A 25,496-nucleotide genomic window follows, 5' to 3' on the forward strand; every position below is an offset into this window, starting at 1 on the left:
CAATATTATTCCATTATTAGTTCAATATTATTCCATTATCAGTTCATATATTATATCCAATATTATTATATAGTTCAATATTATTCCATTATCAGTTCAATATTATTCCATTATTAGTTCAATATTATTCCATTATTAGTTCAATATTATTCCATTATCAGTTCCATTATTATTCCATTATCAGTTCAATATTATTCCATTATTAGTTCAATATTATTCCATTATCAGTTCCATTATTATTCCATGATCAGTTCATTATTATTCCATTATCAGTTCAATATTATTCCATTATCAGTTCAATATTATTCCATTATTATTCCATTATCAGTTCAATATTATTCCATAATCAGTTCATTATTATTCCATTATTAGTTAATGTATTAGTTCCATTATGAGTTCCATTATTAGTTAATGTATTAGTTCATTATTATGAGTTCCATTATGAGTTCCATTATGAGTTCCATTATTATTCCATTATCAGTTCCATTATTATTCCATTATCAGTTCAATATTATTCCATTATCAGTTCCATTATTATTCCATTATCAGTTCAATATTATTCCATTATCAGTTCATTATTATTCCATTATTAGTTCCATTATGAGTTCCATTATCAGTTCATTATTATGAGTTCCATTATTAGTTCCATTATGAGTTCCATTATTAGTTCCATTATTAGTTCCATTATTAGTTCCATTATTAGTTCATTATTATGAGTTCCATTATGAGTTCCATTATGAGTTCCATTATTATTCCATTATTAGTTCATGTATTAGTTCCATTATTAGTTCATTATTAGTTCCATTATGAGTTCCATTATCAGTTCATTATTAGTTCCATTATTAGTTCCATTATTAGTTCCATTATTAGTTCCATTATAGTTCCATTATTGAGTTCCATTATTAGTTCATTATTAGTTCCATTATTAGTTCCATTATTAGTTCCATTATTAGTTCCATTATTAGTTCCATTATTAGTTCCATTATTAGTTCATTATTAGTTCCATTATTAGTTCCATTATTAGTTCCATTATTAGTTCCATTATTAGTTCCATTATTAGTTCCATTATTAGTTCCATTATTAGTTCCATTATTAGTTCCATTATTAGTTCCATTATTAGTTCATTATTAGTTCCATTATTAGTTCCATTATTAGAGTTCCATTATTAGTTCCATTATTAGTTCCATTATTAGTTCCAGTTATTTAGTTCATTATTATTATTTAGTTCCATTATTAGTTCCATTTATTAGTTCCAGTTCCATTATGAGTTCCATTATTAGTTCCATTATTAGTTCATTATTAGTTCCATTATTAGTTCCATTATTAGTTCCATTATTAGTTCCATTATTAGTTCCATTATTAGTTCATTATTAGTTCCATTATTAGTTCCATTATTAGTTCCATTATTAGTTCCATTATTAGTTCCATTATTAGTTCCATTATTAGTTCCATTATTAGTTCATTATTAGTTCATTATTAGTTCCATTATTAGTTCCATTATTAGTTCCATTATTAGTTCCATTATGAGTTCCATTATTAGTTCATTATTAGTTCCATTATTAGTTCATTATTAGTTCCATTATTAGTTCCAAGTTCATTATTAGTTCATTTTATTAAAGTTCCATTATTAGTTCCCCATTATTAGTTCCATTATGAGCATTTTCCATTATTAGCCCATTATTAGTTCCATTATTAGTTCCATTATTAGTCCATCCCATTATTAGTTCAGTTCCAGTTCCATTATTACGTTCATTTATTAGTGTTCCATTATTAGTTCCATTATTAGTTCCATTATGTTCATTATTATTCCATTATTAGTTCATTTATTAGTTCCATTATTAGCCCGGTTAAAGTTTGATTATTAGTTCCGTTCCAACTGTAAACAGAGCATTTTATTTCAGTCCATTATCTCAGTGTATTCTCCAAATCTAGCCCTCTCCGAACTGTACAGAGTGATTTCAAGAGGCACCTCTCCACAGAACATGGATCAGACCAGGGGAAAACGTATTGTCCACCAAGAGAACTGTCCAGCCAGGGCTGTAATAATCCAATGAGCCGAGCCCGTTTCACTCTCACAGGAAGTGGATATGTCAACTGGGGGTGGGAGGCAGGAGGTGGTGATTCATCATGCAGCAGCACCTGCTGTGTCTGGCTGGAGAGAGGAGAGGGTGGTGTCTACCCTGGCTTTGGTGGACTGTAGAGAGGAGAGGGTGGTGTCTACCCGGGCTTTGGTGGACTGTAGAGAGGAGAGGGTGGTGTCTACCCGGGCTTTGGTGGACTGTAGAGAGGAGAGGGTGGTGTCTACCCGGGCTTTGGTGGACTGTAGAGAGGAGAGGGTGGTGTCTACCCGGGCTTTGGTGGACTGTAGAGAAGAGAGGGTGGTGTCTACCCGGGCTTTGGTGGACTGTAGAGAGGAGAGGGTGTGAAGCAGAGATATTCAACTCTCATACTACCAGAACAATGTGCTGTCTACCCTGGCTTTGGTGGACTGTAGAGAGGAGAGGGTGTGAAGCAGTGGTATTCAGAGGTGGCAGAATCCTCCCTCCATTTTAGTAAAACAGGAAGTTAGAAAGAGAAAGGTCTATTTTCAGCAGGAAAGGAAACATGGGGGATTATCCTCCAGTAAGAGGACAGATATGGAGCAGAATGTTTTTGTTAAGTAGCTGGAGCATCAAATGAAGTAGGAAAGCTGTAGCCACACACCAGTGCCTTTTCTAATCCACGCCTTGCCTCGCTGTCTCCATGGAGCTGGTCGCTAGTGGCAACACAACCTCAGGCCACCCCTGGTAAAGGAAGTTGACCAACCCTACACTCCATCCCTCCATCTTTCCATCCCTTCATCCTGATTTCCCTAATCGATGCCTTGCTGTTTCCGTGGAGCTGCCTGGTCACTGGTAGCAACACAACCTCAGGACCTCAGGTCACCCCAGGCAAAGGAAGCTGGGAGTTGAAGACCAACCCCACCCTCTTTCCCTCCTCCATCCCTCTATCCAAAACTGACAAACCTCATCCTCCATCCTCCCTTCCTTCCTTCCTTCCTTCCTTCCTTCCTTCCTTCCTTCCTTCCTTCCTTCCTTCCTTCCTTCCTTCCTTCCTTCCTTCCTTCCTTCCTTCCCTCCCTCGCTCAGTCACTCAGTCACTCAGTCACTCAGTCACTCAGTCACTCACTCACTCACTCACTCACTCACTCACTCACTCACTCACTCCAACAACTCTACTGTGTCTCCAGTCTGACTAGTTTATAACAGTTCTCTACTGTGTCTATAACAGTTCTCTACTGTGTCTATAACAGTTCTCTACTGTGTCTCCAGTCTGACTAGTTTATAACAGTTCTCTACTGTGTTTATAACAGTTCTCTACTGTGTCTATAACAGTTCTCTACTGTCTCTATAACAGTTCTCTACTGTGTCTATAACAGTTCTCTACTGTCTCTATAACAGTTCTCTACTGTGTTTATAACAGTTCTCTACTGTCTCTATAACAGTTCTCTACTGTCTCTCTACTCAGGAAAAGGAGGAAGTCACTTGAAGAGCCTGGAGGTAATTTTCAGGGTAAAGGACTCATCCACCCGACACTCAAATCCTTCCCCCTCAGCAGCTGACACTCAAATCCTTCCCCCTCAGCAGTGTCTACACTCAAATCCTTCCCTTCATATAAGAGCCTCTCAAATCTCTCCCTTCTGCACAGACAAAAGGAATGGTGTCTGGGAATGGGGATGATTACAATTTTAAGGATTAGCCTGTGGTCCAAGGTTTATTTATTTATTTTAAAGTCACAGTTCCCCATGAGTATTAATGAAATGACACACTCACTGGTTGCATCCCAAAAGGCAACATGGGTCCCAGTCAAAAGCAGTGCAGGGTAGGGAGCAGTGTCATTTGGGATTAAGTAGCTCTCATAACATCTCTACTGTCTCTATACACAGTGCCTACATTGTGTCTATCCAGTTACTGCTGTCTACGACCTAGTGTCAACACAACAGTTCTCTACTGTGTCTAAACAGTTCTCTACTTCCATCTCAATAACAGTTATCTACTGTCTACCAGTAATAACATGGAGTATATACACCTCAGTACCAGTTGACTAACATGGCATATAAGGGAGTTACCACTGTGTCTATAACATTCTATATACAGGGGTACCAGGTCCTAACATGGCTATATACAGTTCAGGTAATAACATGGCTATATACAGGAAGTACCAGGTAATAACATGGCTTATACAGGGTACCAGTTCCAGGTAATAACATGGCTATACTACCAGGTCTATAACAGTTCAATAACATGGCTATATACAGGAGGTACCAGTACTCACTATATACAGGAATAACAGGTAATAACTGGCTATCTACAGTCTGTACCAGTTTATAACAGTTCTATATGTGTCCAGGTAAGTTAACTACTGGCTATATACAGTTCTCTACTGTAATCCATGGCTAGTTTATAAAGTACCAGGTCTAACTGTGGCTATATACAGGAAGTACAGGTAATAACATGGCTCTACTGTCTTTATACCAGTTATCTACTGTCTCTATATACAGTTACCTAGTGTCTATAACAGTTCTCTACTGTCTCTATAACAGTTCTCTACTGTGTCTATAACAGTTCTATACTGGAGTACCAGGTAATAAACAGGTTATATACTGTGTCCAGGGTAAATCTCTACTGACTATCTATAAGAGTTACCAGGTCTATAACATGGTTCTATACAGGAAGTACCAGGTAATAACAGGCTATATACAGGAAGTCTATACCAGGTTCTAACATGGCTATATAACAGTTCTCTACCAGGGGTTTATAATAGTTCTATATACAGGTTTATGTACCAGGTTATCTACATGGCTATATAACAGTAAGTACCATGGGGTAATGAACAGACTATACTGTCTCTATAACAGTTCCCAGGTAATAACAGTTCAGGGTCTACTGTATAGGAAGACAGTACTGAGTCTATGTCTATAGAGAGTTCTCGAGGTAATTGACAGTAGATATGTACATATAGGTAGGGGTAAAGGATAGATAACTGACAGTAGATATGTACATATCTCTAGGGGTAAAGGATGGATAATAGACAGTAGATATGTACTGTATAGGTATAACAGGTTAGATATAGAAGTAGATAGGTACATAACAGGTAGGGGTAAAGGATAGATACTGAGTAGATATGTATAACAGGTTATATACTGTGTACCAGGTATAACAGTTCTCTACAGTAGATATGTAACAGTATGTACATATAAGTAAGGTAAAGGATAGATAACAGTACAGTACATGATATATACACAGTTCTAATACTGGTAAAGGATAGATAATAGACAGTAGATATGTACATATAGGTAGTACCAGGTAATAGACATAGATATATAGACAGTAGATATATGTACTATATACAGTAAAGGATAGATAATAGACAGTAGATATGTACATATAGGTAGGGGTAAAGGATAGATCTATAGACAGTAGGGTAATATGTCTCAGTAGGTATAATAGGGGTTAATACTGTGTAGGTATAACATAGACAGTAGATATGTACATATAGGTAGGGGTAAAGAATAGATAATAGACAGGTAGATATGTACATATAGGAAGTTAGGTCTAGGATGTGTCTATATTAGTTCTCTAGATATGTACTATATACAGTCAGTAGATATGTAATATAGGTGTGATAGATAACAGACAGTAGATATGTACATATAGGTAGTTCTCTACTGTGTCTATATACAGTTCTCAGTACTATGTCTATAATAGGGTTCTCTACTGTAGATATAACAGTTCTAGGGGATAACTAGGCATATGTCTCTATAACAGTTCTCTACTGTCTCTATAGGTAGGGGTAAAGGTAATAACAGTAGATCTCTACTGTGTTTATAGACAGTAGATATGTACATATAGGTAGGGGTAAAGGATAGATACTAGACAGTAGATATGTACATATAGGTAGGGGTAAAGGATAGATATAGACAGTAGATATGTACATATGTAGGGGTAAAGGATTGATACAGTAGATAGTCTCTAGACAGTCTATAACAGTTCTGTACTAGGGGTCTATAGGATAGATTCTAGACAGTAGATATGTACAGTATAGGTAGGGGTAAAGGATCTAATAGACAGTTAGATACTGTACATATAGGTAGTTAAAGGATGTGTTTATAGACAGTTCTCTACTGTCTCTATAACAGTTCTGTACTGTCTCTATAACAGTTCTCTACTGTGTCTAGACAGTTCTCTACTGTGTCTAACAGTTCTCTACTGTGTTTATAGACAGTTCTCTACATATCTCTAGGGGTAACAGTAGATAATAGACAGTAGATATGTACATATAGGAAAAGGAGGATAGTAATAGACAGTAGATATGTACATATAGGTAGGGGTAAAGGATAGATACCTAGACAGTCAGAATCCTTCCCCATCAGCATATGTACATATAGGTAGGGGTAAATCCATAGATAATAGACAGCAGATGATATGACACTCAAATAGGTAGGGGTCCCCTTAATAGACAGTAGATATGTACATCCCTAGGTAGGGGTAAAGGAATAGGTAGTCTGTAGAATGGGGATGATTACAGTTTTATAGGATTAGCCTGTAAAGGATATTTATTAGACAGTAGATCATGTACATATGAGGTAGGGGTATTAATGATAATGACACACATTGGTAGATATAGACACATATAGGTAGGGGCAAAGGATAGATAATATGGGTCCAGTAGATATGTACATAGGGTAGGGTAAAGGATAGATGGGATAGACAGACTGTACTAGCTGAGTTAAAGGCGTAGATAATAGACAGAGAGTTATGTACGATATGGTAGGGGTAAAGGATAGATAATAGAAAGTAGATATGTACATATAGGTAGGGGTAAAGGTAGATAATAGACAGTAGATATACATATAGGTAGGGTAAAGGATAGATAGACAGTAGAATATAGGGGTAAAGAATAGATAATAGACATAGCAGGGTAGTAAGGATACATATAGGTAATAACATAGGTTATATACAGGATAGTACCAGGTAATAACATGCAGCTATATACAAAGTACCAGGTAATAACATGGTTATATACAGATAGTACCAGTAGTAATAACATGGTTATATATTTAAGTACCAGGTAGTAACATGGTTAGGGTACAGGAAGTATCAGGTCCTGTTGATTAGTAGTGAATAACATGGTTAATACAGGAAGTACCAGGTGCCTTCCACATGTAGCTATATGCCAGGTGGGGAAGTAGCAGGTTGTAACATGGTCTATGACTTGGATGTACCAGGTAGTCTTTAGTGGGTCCATTGCTATATTTCTCTGACACCGACCAGGTATCCACATGGCTATATACAGGAAGTACCAGGTAATAACATGGCTATATACAGGAAGTACCCTCTGACATAACATGGTATAGAGGTCCTGGATGTACCAGGTAATAGCATGGTCCCAGTGTTTACAGGAAGTACACTACCCTCTGACACCGCCTGGTATAGAGGTCCTGAATGGCAGGTAGCTAACATGGTCCTAGTGTTACTGGGCTGTACACCAGGTAATAACACCAGGTAATAACATGGCTATATACAGTGAGTACCAGGTACATAACATGACTATATAGGGAGAGTCCCAGTGTTGTAACATGGCTGTACATACCCTCTGACACCGCCTGGTATAGAGGTCCTGGATGGCATGGAGCTTGGTCCCAGTGTTGTACTGGGCTGTACACTACCCTCTGACACCGCCTGGTATAGAGGTCCTGGATGGCAGGGAGCTCAGTCCCAGTGATGTACTGGGCTGTCCACACCACCCTGTGTAGCGCCTTGCTGTCATGCCCTGATCTGTTTCACCTGTTCCTGTTATTGTCTCCACCCCCTCCAGGTGTCTTGTTTTTCCCAGTGTATTTATCCCTGTGTTTCCTTTCTCTCTGTACCAGTGTATTTATCCCTGTGTTTACTTTCTCTCTGTGTCAGTTCGTCTTGTATGTTGCCAAGTCAACCAGCGTTTTTCCCGTTCACCTGATTTTTGCTTTGTTTTTTTTCTAGTTCTCCTGGTTTTGACCCTCGCCTGTTTCTGGACTTTGTACCCGCCTGCCTGACCATTCTGCCTGCCTTGACCACGAGCCTGTCTGCCACTCTGTACCTCCTGGACTCTGATCTAGTTTTGACCTTTTTGCCTGTCCACGACCATTGTCTTGCCTACTCCTTTTGGATTAATAAACACTGTAAGACTCCAACCATCTGCCTCCTGTGTCTGCATCTGTGTCGGATGCCAAGCAGTTACCGTACCAAGCGGTGATGCAGCCAGTTAAGATGCTCCCAATGGTGCAGCTGTAGAACTTCTTGAGGATCTGAGGTCCCCATGCCAAATCTTTTCTACCTCCTTATGGGGAAGAGGCTTTGTCGTGCCCTATTCACGACTGTGCTGGTATGTGTGGACCATGAATAGATCCTTAGTGATTTGGACACTACAGCCCTGTCGATGTGAATGGTGGCGCGCTCTGGTCTCCATTTCCGGTAGTCCACAATCAGCTCCTTTGTCTTGCTGACGTTAAAGGAGAGGATGTTGTCCTGGCATCAAACTGCCAGGCATCTAACCTCCTCCCTGTAGGCTGTCTCCTCGCCATCGGTGATCAATCCTACCACCATCATGTTGTTAGGAAACTTAATAATGTTGTTGAAGTCGTGCAGCTGTGGATGAACAGGGAGTACAGGAGGGGACTTAGCACGCACCCCTGGGGATCTCCAGTGTTGAGGATCAGCGTGGCAGATGTGTTGCTACATACCCTCCCCACCTGGGGACGACCCGTCAGGAAGTCCAGGATCCAGTTGCAGAGGGAGGTGTTGAGTCCCAGGGTCCTCAGATTAGTGATGACCTTGGAGGGCACTATGGTCTTAAATGCTGAGAGGTAGCCAATGAACAGCATTCTCACATAGGTGTTCCTCTTGTCCAGGTGGGAGAAGACAGTGTGGAGGGAAATAGAGATTGCGTCATCTGTGGATCTTTTGGGTCGGTATGCAACTTGAAGTGGGTCCATGGTGCCTGCGATGATGGTGTTGATGTGAGCCATGACCAGCTTTTAAAAGCTACAAATGTGAGTGCTATTGGGCCATAGTCATTTAGACAGGTTACCTTGGCGTTCTTGGGAACAGAGACTATGGTGATCTGTTTGAAACATGTAGGTATTACAGACTGGATCAGGGAGAGGTTGAACACGTCAGGGAAGACAATTGCCAGGTGGTTAGCGCATGCTCTCAGTACGAGTCCTGGTAATCCGTCTGGCCCTGCGGCCTTGAGAATGTTGATTTGTTTAAAGGTCTTATTCACATGGGCTACGGAGAGCCTGATCACACAATCGTCCAGAACAGCTAGTGCTCTCATGCATGGTTCAGTGTTGCTTGCCTCGAAGTGAGCATAGATCCATTTAGCTCGTCTGGTAGGCTCGTGTTACTGGGCAGTGACTTCATCTAATCAGTAAAGAGGAGAACAGCAGAAGTCTGCTACAGAATCCCATCTGCTTAGTTTAGTTTGGCCTACAGGTCCACCGGTTTAGCTCTCTTACAGTATCGAGTCCAGTCATCAATCAGCCTTATCTTGACAATAGGGCAGCACTTTGAAACTATTTAAAAGTTCCCCTTATGTATGTATTCCATATGGCACCCTATTCCCTTGATAGTGCACCCTATTCCCTTGATAGTGCACCCTATTCCCTTGATAGTGCACCCTATTCCCTTGATAGTGCACCCTATTCCCTTGATAGTGCACCCTATTCCCTTGATAGTGCACCCTATTCCCTTGATAGTGCACCCTATTCCCTTGATAGTGCACCATATTCCCTTGATAGTGCACCCTATTCCCTTGATAGTGCACCCTATAGGCCCTGGTCAATAGTCGCTCACTATTAAAGGAATAGGGTTGTATTTGGGATGCAGGGCCATATCTCCCTGGCTGTTGGCTTCTCTGACATGCTGAGCTTTAGAGACAAGGTGGGGTATTTAGTCTCCTTAGCTCGTTAAGCCCCGCCCTGTCAGCGTAAATCCAGGGCTTAATCCAAGTATTTATTTATGGTAAAGGAAGAGAGAGAGATTGTGGAGGAGGATTAAAAAGAGATGAGCGAAATAATCGATGCAGCTGCTGCAGCCCAGGCTTTGAGAATTAGGGAAGGGCTGTCACTCAGGGAAAGTACCTAGACATATAGCATCACCAGACAGAAGGGCTGTCACTCAGGGACAGTACCTAGTCATATAGCATCACCAGACAGAAGGGCTGTCACTCAGGGACAGTACCTAGTCCCATAGCATCACCAGACAGAAGGGTTGTCACTCAGGGACAGTACCTAGTCATATAGCATCACCAGACAGAAGGGCTGTCACTCAGGGACAGTACCTAGTCCCATAGCATCACCAGACAGAAGGGCTGTCACTCAGGGACAGTACCTAGTCATATAGCATCACCAGACAGAAGGGCTGTCACTCAGGGACAGTACCTAGTCCCATAGCATCACCAGACAGAAGGGCTGTCACTCAGGGACAGTACCTAGTCACATAGCATCACCAGACAGAAGGGCTGTCACTCAGGGACAGTACCTAGTCATATAGCATCACCAGACAGAAGGGCTGTCACTCAGGGACAGTACCTAGTCATATAGCATCACCAGACAGAAGGGCTGTCACTCAGGGACAGTACCTAGTCCATCACCAGTCCTGTCATAGCATCACCAGACAGAAGGGCTGTCACTCAGGGACAGTACCTAGTCCCATAACATCACCAGACAGAAGGGCTGTCACTCAGGGACAGTACCTAGTCCCATAGCATCACCAGACAGAAGGGCTGTCACTCAGGGACAGTACCTAGTCCCATAGCATCACCAGACAGAAGGGCTGTCACTCAGGGAAAGTACCTAGTCCCATAGCATCACCAGACAGAAGGGCTGTCACTCAGGGACAGTACCTAGTCCCATAGCATCACCAGACAGAAGGGCTGTCACTCAGGGACAGTACCTAGTCCCATAGCATCACCAGACAGAAGGGCTGTCACTCAGGGACAGTACCTAGTCCCATAGCATCACCAGACAGAAGGGCTGTCAACAGGGAGAGACAGTACCTAGTCCCAGTATAGCATCACCAGACAGAAGGGCTGGTACCTAGTCATATAGCATCACCAGGGTCACTCAGGGACAGTACCTAGTCCATATAGCATCACCAGACAGAAGGAGACAGTACCTGTCATCACCAGACAGAAGGGCTGAGGGACAGTACCTAGTCCATCATAGACATCACCAGACAGAAGGAGTCATGTCATCACCAGACAGAGGGCTGAGGGACAGTACCTAGTCCCATAGCATCACCAGACAGAAGGAGATGAACAGGAGGACAGTACCTAGTCCCATAGCATCACCAGACAGAGGAGATGGATCACAGACAGAGGGCTGAGGGACAGTACCTAGTCCCATAACATCACCAGACAGAGGACAGTATGGCATCACCAGGAGAGACAGTACCTAGTCCCATAGCATCACCAGACAGAAGAGATGGAACAGGAGAGACAGTACCTAGTCCCATAGCATCACCAGACAGAGGGAGATGGAACAGGAGAGACAGTACCTAGTCCCATAGCATCACCAGACAGAAGGAGATGGAACAGGAGGACAGTACCTAGTCCCATAGCATCACCAGACAGAAGGGCTGAGACAGTACCTAGTCCATATAGCATGGAACAGAGAGACAGTACCTAGTCCCATAGCATCACCAGACAGAGGACAGATGGAACAGGAGAGACAGTACCTAGTCCCATAGCATCACCAGACAGAGGAGATGGCATCACAGACAGAGGAGATGGAACAGGACAGTACCTAGTCCCATAGCATCACCAGACAGAGGAGATGGCAACAGGAGAGACAGTACCTAGTCCCATAGCATCACCAGACAGAGGGAGATGGAACAGTCCCATAGCATCACCAGAGAGACAGTACCTAGTCCCATAGCATCACCAGACAGAAGAGATGGAACAGGAGAGACAGTACCTAGTCCCATAGCATCACCAGACAGAAGGAGATGGAACAGGAGAGACAGTACCTAGTCCCATAGCATCACCAGACAGAAGAGATGGAACAGGAGAGACAGTACCTAGTCCCATAGCATCACCAGACAGAAGAGATGGAACAGGAGAGACAGTACCTAGTCCCATAGCATCACCAGACAGAGGAGATGGAACAGGAGAGACAGTACCTAGTCCCATAGCATCACCAGACAGAGGAGATGGAACAGGAGAGACAGTACCTAGTCCCATAGCATCACCAGACAGAGGAGATGGAACAGGAGAGACAGTACCTAGTCCCATAGCATCACCAGACAGAGGAGATGGAACAGGAGAGACAGTACCTAGTCCCATAGCATCACCAGACAGAGGAGATGGAACAGGAGAGACAGTACCTAGTCCCATAGCATCACCAGACAGAGGAGATGGAACAGGACAGTACAACACTCCATCCTCTAGGACAGTACAACTCTCCATCCTCTAGGTAGTAGGACAGTACAACTCTCCATCCTCTAGGACAGTACAACACTCCATCCTCTAGGTAGTAGGACAGTACACCACTCCATCCTCTAGGACAGTACAACACTCCATCCTCTAGGTAGTAGGACAGTACACCACTCCATCCTCTAGGACAGTACAACACTCCATCCTCTAGGTAGTAGGACAGTACAACTCTCCATCCTCTAGGACAGTACAACACTCCATCCTCTAGGACAGTACAACACTCCATCCTCTAGGACAGTACAACACTCCATCCTCTAGGACAGTACAACACTCCATCCTCTAGGTAGTAGGACAGTACAACTCTCCATCCTCTAGGTAGTAGGACAGTACAACTCTCCATCCTCTAGGTAGTAGGACAGTACAACTCTCCATCCTCTAGGTAGTAGGACAGTACAACACTCCATCCTCTAGGTAGTAGGACAGTACAACACTCCATCCTCTAGGACAGTACAACACTCCATCCTCTAGGTAGTAGGACAGTACAACTCTCCATCCTCTAGGACAGTACAACACTCCATCCTCTAGGTAGTAGGACAGTACAACACTCCATCCTCTAGGACAGTACAACACTCCATCCTCTAGGACAGTACAACACTCCATCCTCTAGGACAGTACAACACTCCATCCTCTAGGTAGTAGGACAGTACAACACTCCATCCTCTAGGACAGTACAACACTCCATCCTCTAGGACAGTACAACACTCCATCCTCTAGGACAGTACAACACTCCATCCTCTAGGACAGTACAACACTCCATCCTCTAGGTAGTAGGACAGTACAACTCTCCATCCTCTAGGTAGTAGGACAGTACAACACTCCATCCTCTAGGACAGTACAACACTCCATCCTCTAGGACAGTACAACACTCCATCCTCTAGGACAGTACAACACTCCATCCTCTAGGTAGTAGGACAGTACAACACTCCATCCTCTAGGACAGTACAACTCTCCATCCTCTAGGACAGTACAACACTCCATCCTCTAGGACAGTACAACACTCCATCCTCTAGGACAGTACAACACTCCATCCTCTAGGACAGTACAACACTCCATCCTCTAGGACAGTACAACACTCCATCCTCTAGGTAGTAGGACAGTACAACACTCCATCCTCTAGGTAGTAGGACAGTACAACACTCCATCCTCTAGGACAGTACAACACTCCATCCTCTAGGACAGTACAACACTCCATCCTCTAGGTAGTAGGACAGTACAACTCTCCATCCTCTAGGTAGTAGGACAGTACAACACTCCATCCTCTAGGACAGTACAACTCTCCATCCTCTAGGACAGTACAACACTCCATCCTCTAGGTAGTAGGACAGTACAACACTCCATCCTCTAGGACAGTACAACTCTCCATCCTCTAGGACAGTACAACACTCCATCCTCTAGGACAGTACAACACTCCATCCTCTAGGTAGTAGGACAGTACAACACTCCATCCTCTAGGACAGTACAACTCTCCATCCTCTAGGACAGTACAACTCTCCATCCTCTAGGTAGTAGGACAGTACAACTCTCCATCCTCTAGGTAGTAGGACAGTACAACACTCCATCCTCTAGGACAGTACAACACTCCATCCTCTAGGACAGTACAACACTCCATCCTCTAGGACAGTACAACTCTCCATCCTCTAGGTAGTAGGACATTACAACTCTCCATCCTCTAGGTAGTAGGACAGTACAACACTCCATCCTCTAGGACAGTACAACACTCCATCCTCTAGGACAGTACAACACTCCATCCTCTAGGACAGTACAACTCTCCATCCTCTAGGTAGTAGGATGTTCCTTAACCGTTGGTTCTGTTCAGACATTACAACACTGTCTGGCCAACGATGAATCATGTCCCCGTGGCAACTACGGTCACATGACTGGGCCGAACGGATTTCAAGCTCATCTGGGATGCACATGTGTAATGAGGTGCATCGATCCTAGACTGCCAGCTATATACACACACACACACACACACACACACACACACACACACACACACACACACACACACACACACACACACACACACACACACACACACACACACACACACACACACACACACACACACACACGGTTTCCCCCCTATTAATTGTGGTTGATTGTGCTTCCCATCAATCATTCACCAACAAGAGGGATTTAATCCTCTGCAAGGTCTGCTACTCCTTCCTCTGTTGCAGGGCTGTGTGTCTGTGTGTGTGTATGTGTGTATGTGTGTGTGTCTGTGTGTGTGTGTGTTAGAGAGAGAGAGAGAGAGAGAGAGAGAGAGAGAGAGGGAGAGAGAGATTTAATCCTTCTGCAAGGTCTGCTACTCCTTCCTCTGTTGCAGGGCTGTGTGTGTGTGTCTGTGTGTGTGTATGTGTGTATGTGTGTGTGTTAGAGAGAGAGAGAGGGAGAGAGGGATGTGTGTGTGTCTGTGTGTGTGTGTGTGTGTGTGTGTGTGTGTTAGAGAGAGAGAGAGGGAGAGAGGGATGTGTGTGTGTCTGTGTGTGTGTGTGTTAGAGAGAGAGGGATGTGTGTGTGTCTCTGTGTGTGTGTTAGAGAGAGAGGGATGTGTGTGTCTGTGTGTGTGTTAGAGAGAAAGAGGGATGTGTGTGTCTCTGTGTGTGTGTGTTAGAGAGAGAGGGATGTGTGTGTGTCTCTGTGTGTGTGTGTTAGAGAGAGAGGGATGTGTGTGTGTCTCTGTGTGTGTGTGTGTGTGTGTGTGTGTGTGTGTGTGTGTGTGTGTGTGTGTGTGTGTGTGTGTGTGTGTGTGTGTGTGTGTGTGTGTGTGTGTGTGTGTGTGTGTTAGAGAGAAAGAGGGATGTGTGTGTGTCTGTTTGTGTGTGTGTGTTAGAGAGAAAGAGGGATGTGTGTGTGTCTGTTTGTGTGTGTGTGTTAGAGAGAGAGGGATGTGTGTGTGTTAGAGAGAAAGAGGGATGTGTGTGTGTGTGTGTGTGTGTGTTAGAGAGAGAGGGATGTGTGTGTGTTAGAGAGAAAGAGGGATGTGTGTGTGTGTTAGAGAGAGGGGTGTGTGTCTGTGTGTGTGTTACAGAGAAAGAGAAAGAGGGATGTGTGTGTGTGTGTGTGTGTGTGTGTGTGTGTGTGTGTGTGTGTGTGTGTGTGTGTGTGTGTGTGTGTGTGTGTGTGTGTGTGTGTGTGTGTGTGTGTGTGTGTGTGTGTTAGAGAGAGAAAGAGGGATGTGTGTGTGTGTTAGAGAGTGGGGTGTGTGTCTGTGTGTGTGTTAGAGAGAAAGAGAAAGAGGGATGTGTGTGTGTGTGTGTGTGTGTGTGTGTGTGTGTGTGTGTGTGTGTGTGTGTGTGTGTGTGTGTGTGTGTGTGTGTGTGTGTGTGTGTGTGTGTGTGTGTGTGTGTGTTAGAGAGAGAGAGAGAAAGAGGGATGTGTGTGTGTAGAGAGAGAGAGAGAGAGAAAGAGGGATGTGTGTGTGTCTGTGTGTGTGTTAGAGAGAGAGAGGGATGTGTGTGTGTGTGTGTGTGTGTGTGTGTGTGTGTGTGTGTGTGTGTGTGTGTGTGTGTGTGTGTGTGTGTGTGTGTGTGTTAGAGAGAGAAAGAGGGATGTGTGTGTGTGTTAGAGAGAGGGGTGTGTGTCTGTGTGTGTGTTAGAGAGAGAGAGAGAAAGAGGGATGTGTGTGTGTTAGAGAGAGAGAGAGAGAGAGAGAGGGATGTGTGTGTGTCCGTGTGTGTGTGTTAGAGAGAGAGAGAAAGAGGGATGTGTGTGTGTCTGTGTGTGTGTGTGTCTGTGTGTGTTAGAGAGAGAGAGAAAGAGGGATGTGTGTGTGTGTGTGTGTGTGTGTGTGTGTGTGTGTGTGTGTGTGTGTGTGTGTGTGTGTGTGTGTGTGTGTGTGTGTGTGTGTGTGTGTGTGTGTGTGTGTGTGTGTGTGTGTGTGTGTGTGTGTGTGTCTGTGTGTGTGTGTGTGTTTGAGAGAGGGTGTGTGTGTGTACTACTTCAACATTGTGTCAGACAACATCCCTCATAAACATCCCTCATGTGTCAGAGTTCATCCCTCATAAACCTCCTGAGACCCATCAATACAGTCAGACAACATCAGAGTTCATCCCTCATAAACCTCCTGAGACCCATCAATACAGTCAGACATCAGAGTTCATCCCTCATAAACCTCCTGAGACCCATCAATACAGTCAGACATCAGAGTTCATCCCTCATAAACCTCCTGAGACCCATCAATACAGTCAGACATCAGAGTTCATCCCTCATAAACCTCCTGAGACCCATCAATACAGTCAGACATCAGAGTTCATCCCTCATAAACCTCCTGAGACCCATCAATACAGTCAGACATCAGAGTTCATCCCTCATAAACCTCCTGAGACCCATCAATACAGTCAGACAACATCAGAGTTCATCCCTCATAAACCTCCTGAGACCCATCAATACAGTCAGACAACATCAGAGTTCATCCCTCATAAACCTCCTGAGACCCATCAATACAGTCAGACATCAGAGTTCATCCCTCATAAACCTCCTGAGACCCATCAATACAGTCAGACAACATCAGAGTTCATCCCTCATAAACCTCCTGAGACCCATCAATACAGTCAGACATCAGAGTTCATCCCTCATAAACCTCCTGAGACCCATCAATACAGTCAGACAACATCAGAGTTCATCCCTCATAAACCTCCTGAGACCCATCAATACAGTCAGAGTTCATCCCTCATAAACCTCCTGAGACCCATCAATACAGTCAGACATCAGAGTTCATCCCTCATAAACCTCCTGAGACCCATCAATACAGTCAGACATCAGAGTTCATCCCTCATAAACCTCCTGAGACCCATCAATACAGTCAGACATCAGAGTTCATCCCTCATAAACCTCCTGAGACCCATCAATACAGTCAGACATCAGAGTTCATCCCTCATAAACCTCCTGAGACCCATCAATACAGTCAGACATCAGAGTTCATCCCTCATAAACCTCCTGAGACCCATCAATACAGTCAGACAACATCAGAGTTCATCCCTCATAAACCTCCTGAGACCCATCAATACAGTCAGACATCAGAGTTCATCCCTCATAAACCTCCTGAGACCCATCAATACAGTCAGACATCAGAGTTCATCCCTCATAAACCTCCTGAGACCCATCAATACAGTCAGACATCTTCATCCCTCTAAACCTCCTGAGACCCATCAATACAGTCAACCAGAGTTCATCCCTCATAAACCTCCTGAGACCCATCAATACAGTCAGACATCAGAGTTCATCCCTCATAAACCTCCTGAGACCCATCAATACAGTCAGACATCAGAGTTCATCCCTCATAAACCTCCTGAGACCCATCAATACAGTCAGAGACATCAGAGTTCAGTAAATAAACCCCTCCTCAGACAGACCCAACCTCCTGAGACCCAATACAGTCAGACATCAGAGTTCATCCCTCTCTGAGACCCCATAAACCTCCTGAGACCCATCAATACAGTCAGACATCAGAGTTCATCCCTCATAAACCTCCTGAGACCCATCAATACAGTCAGACTCAGAGTTCATCCCTCATAAACCAGTAGAGACCCATCAATACAGTCAGACAACATCAGAGTTCATCCCTCATAAACCTCCTGAGACCCATCAATACAGACAGACATCAGAGTTCATCATAAACCTCCTGAGACCCATCAATACAGTCAGACAACATCAGAGTTCATCCTCATAAACCTCCTGAGACCCATCAATACAGTCAGACATCAGAGTTCATCCCTCATAAACCTCCTGAGACCCATCAATACAGTCAGACAACAAGTTCATCCTCATAAACCTCCTGAGACCCATCAATACAGTCAGACATCACAGTTCATCCCCCATAAACCTCCTGAGACCCATCAATACAGTCAGACAACATCAGAGTTCATCCCTCATACAACACGTAACCTTACAGTAGCCTGACAGCCAAGACAGTAGTCTACTTCTACAACACGTAACCTTACAGTAGCCTGACAGCCAAGACAGTAGTCTACTTCTACAATACGTAACCTTACAGTAGCCTGACAGCCAAGACTGTAGTCTACTTCTACAATACGTAACCTTACAGTAGCCTGACAGCCAAGACAGTAGTCTACTTCTACAATACGTAACCTTACAGTAGCCTGACAGCCAAGACAGTAGTCTACTTCTACAATACGTAACCTTACAGTAGCCTGACAGCCAAGACAGTAGTCTACTTCTACAACACGTAACCTTACAGTAGCCTGACAGCCAAGACAGTAGTCTACTTCTACAACACGTAACCTTACAGTAGCCTGACAGCCAAGACAGTAGGTCTACTTCTACAACACGTAACCTTACAGTAGCCTGACAGCCAAGACAGTAGTCTACTTCTACAACACGTAACCTTACAGTAGCCTGACAGCCAAGACAGTAGGTCTACTTCTACAACACGTAACCTTACAGTAGCCTGACAGCCAAGACAGTAGTCTACTTCTACAACACGTAACCTTACAGTAGCCTGACAGCCAAGACAGTAGTCTACTTCTACAACACGTAACCTTACAGTAGCCTGACAGCCAAGACAGTAGTCTACTTCTACAATACGTATCCTTACAGTAGCCTGACAGCCAAGACAGTAGACTACTCCTACAACACGTAACCTTACAGTAGCCTGACAGCCAAGTCAGTAGTCTACTTCTACAACACGTAACCTTACAGTAGCCTGACAGCCAAGACAGTAGTCTACTTCTACAACACGTAACCTTACAGTAGCCTGACAGCCAAGACAGTAGTCTACTTCTACAACACGTAACCTTACAGTAGCCTGACAGCCAAGACAGTAGTCTACTTCTACAACACGTAAACTTACAGTAGCCTGACAGCCAAGACAGTAGTCTACTTCTACAACACGTAACCTTACAGTAGCCTGACAGCCAAGACAGTAGTCTACTTCTACAACACGTAACCTTACAGTAGCCTGACAACCAAGACAGTAGGTCTACTTCTACAACACGTAACCTTACAGTAGCCTGACAGCCAAGACAGTAGACTACTTCTACAACACGTGACCTTACAGTAGCCTGACAACCAAGACAGTAGGTCTACTTCTACAACACGTAACCTTACAGTAGCCTGACAACCAAGACAGTAGGTCTACTTCTACAACACGTAACCTTACAGTAGCCTGACAGCCAAGACAGTAGTCTACTTCTACAACACGTGACCTTACAGTAGCCTGACAGCCAAGACAGTAGACTACTTCTACAACACGTAACCTTACAGTAGCCTGACAGCCAAGACAGTAGTCTACTTCTACAACACGTGACCTTACAGTAGCCTGACAACCAAGACAGTAGGTCTACTTCTACAACACGTAACCTTACAGTAGCCTGACAACCAAGACAGTAGGTCTACTTCTACAACACGTAACCTTACAGTAGCCTGAAAGCCAAGACAGTAGACTACTTCTACAACACGTGACCTTACAGTAGCCTGACAGCCAAGACAGTAGACTACTTCTACATCCCACGTGACCTTACAGTAGCCTGACAGCCAAGACAGTAGGTCTACTTCTACAACACGTAACCTCACAGTAGCCTGACAGCCAAGACAGTAGTCTACTTCTACAACACGTATCCTTACAGTAGCCTGACAGCCAAGACAGTAGGTCTACTTCTACAACACGTAACCTTACAGTAGCCTGACAACCAAGACAGTAGACTACTTCTACAACACGTAACCTTACAGTAGCCTGACAACCAAGACAGTAGTCTACTTCTACAACACGTAACCTTACAGTAGCCTGACAGCCAAGACAGTAGTCTACTTCTACAACACGTAACCTTACAGTAGCCTGACAGCCAAGACAGTAGGTCTACTTCTACCACGTAACCTTACAGTAGCCTGACAGCCAAGACAGTAGCCTGAGTTCAGCCAAAACACTAGACCCATCAATAACAACACATCAAAGTCAGCCTAAACAGTCAAGACAGTAGTCTACTTCTACAACACGTAACCTTACAGTAGCCTGACAGCCAAGACAGTAGGTCTACTTCTACAACACGTAACCTTACAGTAGCCTGACAGCCAAGACAGTAGGTCTACTTCTACAACACGTAACCTTACAGTAGCCTGACAGCCAAGACAGTAGACTACTTCTACAACACGTAACCTTACAGTAGCCTGACAGCCAAGACAGTAGTCTACTTCTACAACACGTAACCTTACAGTAGCCTGACAGCCAAGACAGTAGTCTACTTCTACAACACGTAACCTTACAGTAGCCTGACAGCCAAGACAGTAGACTACTTCTACAATACGTATCCTTACAGTAGCCTGACAGCCAAGACAGTAGGTCTACTCCTACAATACGTATCCTTACAGTAGCCTGACAGCCAAGACAGTAGTCTACTTCTACAACACGTAACCTTACAGTAGCCTGACAGCCAAGACAGTAGTCTACTTCTACAACACGTAACCTTACAGTAGCCTGACAGCCAAGACAGTAGTCTACTTCTACAACACGTAACCTTACAGTAGCCTGACAGCCAAGACAGTAGTCTACTTCTACAACACGTAACCTTACAGTAGCCTGACAGCCAAGACAGTAGTCTACTTCTACAACACGTAACCTTACAGTAGCCTGACAGCCAAGACAGTAGTCTACTTCTACAACACGTAACCTTACAGTAGCCTGACAGCCAAGACAGTAGGTCTACTTCTACAACACGTAACCTTACAGTAGCCTGACAGCCAAGACAGTAGACTACTTCTACAACACGTAACCTTACAGTAGCCTGACAGCCAAGACTGTAGTCTACTTCTACAACACGTAACCTTACAGTAGCCTGACAGCCAAGACAGTAGGTCTACTTCTACAACACGTAACCTTACAGTAGCCTGACAGCCAAGACAGTAGTCTACTTCTACAACACGTAACCTTACAGTAGCCTGACAGCCAAGACAGTAGTCTACTTCTACAACACGTGACCTTACAGTAGCCTGACAGCCAAGACAGTAGTCTACTTCTACAACACGTAACCTTACAGTAGCCTGACAGCCAAGACAGTAGTCTACTTCTACAACACGTAACCTTACAGTAGCCTGACAGCCAAGACAGTAGTCTACTTCTACAACACGTAACCTTACAGTAGCCTGACAGCCAAGACAGTAGTCTACTTCTACAACACGTGACCTTACAGTAGCCTGACAGCCAAGACAGTAGTCTACTTCTACAACACGTGACCTTACAGTAGCCTGACAACCAAGACAGTAGGTCTACTTCTACAACACGTAACCTTACAGTAGCCTGACAGCCAAGACAGTAGTCTACTTCTACAACACGTAACCTTACAGTAGCCTGACAGCCAAGACAGTAGTCTACTTCTACAACACGTAACCTTACAGTAGCCTGACACCCAAGACAGTAGTCTACTTCTACAACACGTAACCTTACAGTAGCCTGACAGCCAAGACAGTAGTCTACTTCTACAACACGTAACCTTACAGTAGCCTGACAGCCAAGACAGTAGGTCTACTTCTACAACACGTAACCTTACAGTAGCCTGACAGCCAAGACAGTAGTCTACTTCACAACACGTGACCTTACAGTAGCCTGACAGCCAAGACAGTAGTCTACTTCTACAACACGTGACCTTACAGTAGCCTGACAGCCAAGACAGTAGTCTACTTCTACAACACGTAACCTTACAGTAGCCTGACAGCCAAGACAGTAGTCTACTTCTACAACACGTAACCTTACAGTAGCCTGACAGCCAAGACAGTAGTCTACTTCTACAACACGTGACCTTACAGTAGCCTGACAGCCAAGACAGTAGTCTACTTCTACAACACGTAACCTTACAGTAGCCTGACAGCCAAGACAGTAGTCTACTTCTACAACACGTAACCTTACAGTAGCCTGACAGCCAAGACAGTAGTCTACTTCTACAACACGTAACCTTACAGTAGCCTGACAACCAAGACAGTAGTCTACTTCTACAACACGTAACCTTACAGTAGCCTGACAGCCAAGACAGTAGGTCTACTTCTACAACACGTAACCTTACAGTAGCCTGACAGCCAAGACAGTAGTCTACTTCTACAACACGTAACCTTACAGTAGCCTGACAGCCAAGACAGTAGTCTACTTCTACAACACGTAACCTTACAGTAGCCTGACAGCCAAGACAGTAGTCTACTTCTACAACACGTAACCTTACAGTAGCCTGACAGCCAAGACAGTAGTCTACTTCTACAACACGTAACCTTACAGTAGCCTGACAGCCAAGACAGTAGTCTACTTCTACAACACGTAACCTTACAGTAGCCTGACAGCCAAGACAGTAGTCTACTTCTACAACACGTAACCTTACAGTAGCCTGACAGCCAAGACAGTAGTCTACTTCTACAACACGTAACCTTACAGTAGCCTGACAGCCAAGACAGTAGTCTACTTCTACAACACGTAACCTTACAGTAGCCTGACAACCAAGACTGTAGTCTACTTCTACAACACGTAACCTTACAGTAGCCTGACAACCAAGACTGTAGTCTACTTCTACAACACGTAACCTTACAGTAGCCTGACAGCCAAGACAGTAGTCTACTTCTACAACACGTAACCTTACAGTAGCCTGACAGCCAAGACAGTAGTCTACTTCTACAACACGTAACCTTACAGTAGCCTGACAGCCAAGACAGTAGTCTACTTCTACAATACGTATCCTTACAGTAGCCTGACAGCCAAGACAGTAGTCTACTTCTACAACACGTAACCTTACAGTAGCCTGACAGCCAAGACAGTAGTCTACTTCTACAACACGTAACCTTACAGTAGCCTGACAGCCAAGACAGTAGGTCTACTTCTACAACACGTAACCTTACAGTAGCCTGACAGCCAAGACAGTAGTCTACTTCTACAATACGTATCCTTACAGTAGCCTGACAGCCAAGACAGTAGTCTACTTCTACAACACGTAACCTTACAGTAGCCTGACAGCCAAGACAGTAGTCTACTTCTACAACACGTAACCTTACAGTAGCCTGACAGCCAAGACAGTAGTCTACTTCTACAACACGTAACCTTACAGTAGCCTGACAGCCAAGACAGTAGTCTACTTCTACAACACGTAACCTTACAGTAGCCTGACAGCCAAGACAGTAGTCTACTTCTACAACACGTAACCTTACAGTAGCCTGACAGCCAAGACAGTAGTCTAACCTTACAGTACAACACGTAGTCCTTACAGTAGCCTGACAGCCAAGACAGTAGTCTACTTCTACAACACGTAACCTTACAGTAGCCTGACAGCCAAGACAGTAGTCTACTTCTACAACACGTAACCTTACAGTAGCCTGACAGCCAAGACAGTAGTCTACTTCTACAACACGTATCCTTACAGTAGCCTGACAGCCAAGACAGTAGTCTACTTCTACAACACGTAACCTTACAGTAGCCTGACAGCCAAGACAGTAGTCTACTTCTACAACATGTAACCTTACAGTAGCCTGACAGCCAAGACAGTAGTCTACTACTACAACACGTAACCTTACAGTAGCCTGACAGCCAAGACAGTAGTCTACTTCTACAACACGTAACCTTACAGTAGCCTGACAGCCAAGACAGTAGTCTACTTCTACAACACGTAACCTTACAGTTGCCTGACAGCCAAGACAGTAGTCTACTTCTACAACACGTAACCTTACAGTAGCCTGACAGCCAAGACAGTAGTCTACTTCTACAACACGTAACCTTACAGTAGCCTGACAGCTATTGAGGTGAACGTAACTTCTGAGCAGATACATTGAATGCTCTGCTCGTTATCTGCAAGGTTGTGTTTCCATAGAAATGTAATTAAATAGAACAGCAATCCCCATTCAAGTCAATGTTCTGTAATTATATTTCTACGGCGAGTAACCGTGGACAACGTTTCTGACAAGGTCAGTGTTGCAATATTAACGAGTTCTCCTCCTTTATTGGCTCGCGGCTATGGTAACAGCTATCCTAAACGCAGTCAGCCAACCACTCCCATCCCCACTATCTAAACTATTTAATGGGCTGTGTCCCAAATGCCACTCTATTCCCTATGGGCCCTGGTCTAAAGTAGTGTACTAAATAGGGAATAGGGTGCTATAGGGCCCCCGTATAAAGTAGTGTACTAAATAGGGAATAGGGTGCCATAGGACCCTGGTCTAAAGTAGTGCACTGTATAGGGAATTAGGGTGCTATTTGGGACAGAGATATGGTCTCCCTTCTGTCTCTCTCTGCTCTGATCAGCCATCTCTCTACCAATCTACTCATATAATAGTGTGGAGGGGTGGAGGGGTGGAGAGGTGGAGTGACTTGAGAGGGGGACAGAGGGAGGGGGAGAGGGGGACAGAGGGAGGAAGAGAGGGGAGAGGAAGAGAGGGGAGAGGGGGACAGAGGGAGGAAGAGAGGGGAGAGGAAGAATTGTGAGGTCTCATCAAATCTCCTACCCCCTTCCTTCTCCATCCTTTCAAGACCTTTTCCATCTCCTTGTCTTCCAGTCTTTTCTTTAACTCATCACATTCCCAGTCCCAGTCTTTAACTCATCACATTCCCAGTCCCAGTCTTTTCTTTAACTCATCACATTCCCAGTCCCAGTCTTTAACTCATCACATTCCCAGTCCCAGTCTTTAACTCATCACATTCCCAGTCCCAGTCTTTAACTCATCACATTCCCAGTCCCAGTCTTTAACTCATCACATTCCCAGTCCCAGTCTTTAACTCATCACATTCCCAGTCCCAGTCTTTAACTCATCACATTCCCAGTCCCAGTCTTTAACTCATCACATTCCCAGTCCCAGTCTTTAACTCATCACATCCCCAGTCCCAGTCTTTAACTCATCACATCCCCAGTCCCAGTCTTTAACTCATCACATTCCCAGTCCCAGTCTTTTCTTTAACTCATCACATTCCCAGTCCCAGTCTTTAACTCATCACATTCCCCAGTCCCAGTCTTTAACTCATCACATTCCCAGTCCCAGTCTTTAACTCATCACATCCCCAGTCC

At 44.1% G+C, this 25,496-nt stretch overlaps 1 long non-coding RNA gene across 15 annotated transcripts; it reads right to left on the reverse strand.

The window, feature by feature from the left end:
* Positions 1 to 16,517: 16,517 nt before the first annotated feature.
* Positions 16,518 to 18,266, reverse strand: LOC127919831 (uncharacterized). Of its 15 annotated transcripts, none has more exons than XR_008104234.1 (4): positions 17,684 to 17,794; positions 17,200 to 17,640; positions 16,838 to 17,155; positions 16,518 to 16,582 (listed from the first exon to the last, which is right to left on the reverse strand). It is a non-coding gene; the product is annotated as an uncharacterized LOC127919831 (long non-coding RNA). The 15 variants fall into 15 exon arrangements; XR_008104233.1 differs by lacking the exon at positions 16,518 to 16,582 and having other exon boundaries at positions 16,640 to 17,155; positions 17,200 to 17,454; positions 17,509 to 17,640; XR_008104240.1 differs by lacking the exon at positions 16,518 to 16,582 and having other exon boundaries at positions 16,640 to 17,050; positions 17,102 to 17,155.
* Between the last annotated feature and the right edge of the window lie 7,230 nt (positions 18,267 to 25,496).

Source organism: Oncorhynchus keta, unplaced genomic scaffold (assembly GCF_023373465.1).
Source record: "Oncorhynchus keta strain PuntledgeMale-10-30-2019 unplaced genomic scaffold, Oket_V2 Un_contig_17611_pilon_pilon, whole genome shotgun sequence".
NCBI classification, from domain to species: Eukaryota; Metazoa; Chordata; class Actinopteri; order Salmoniformes; family Salmonidae; genus Oncorhynchus; species Oncorhynchus keta.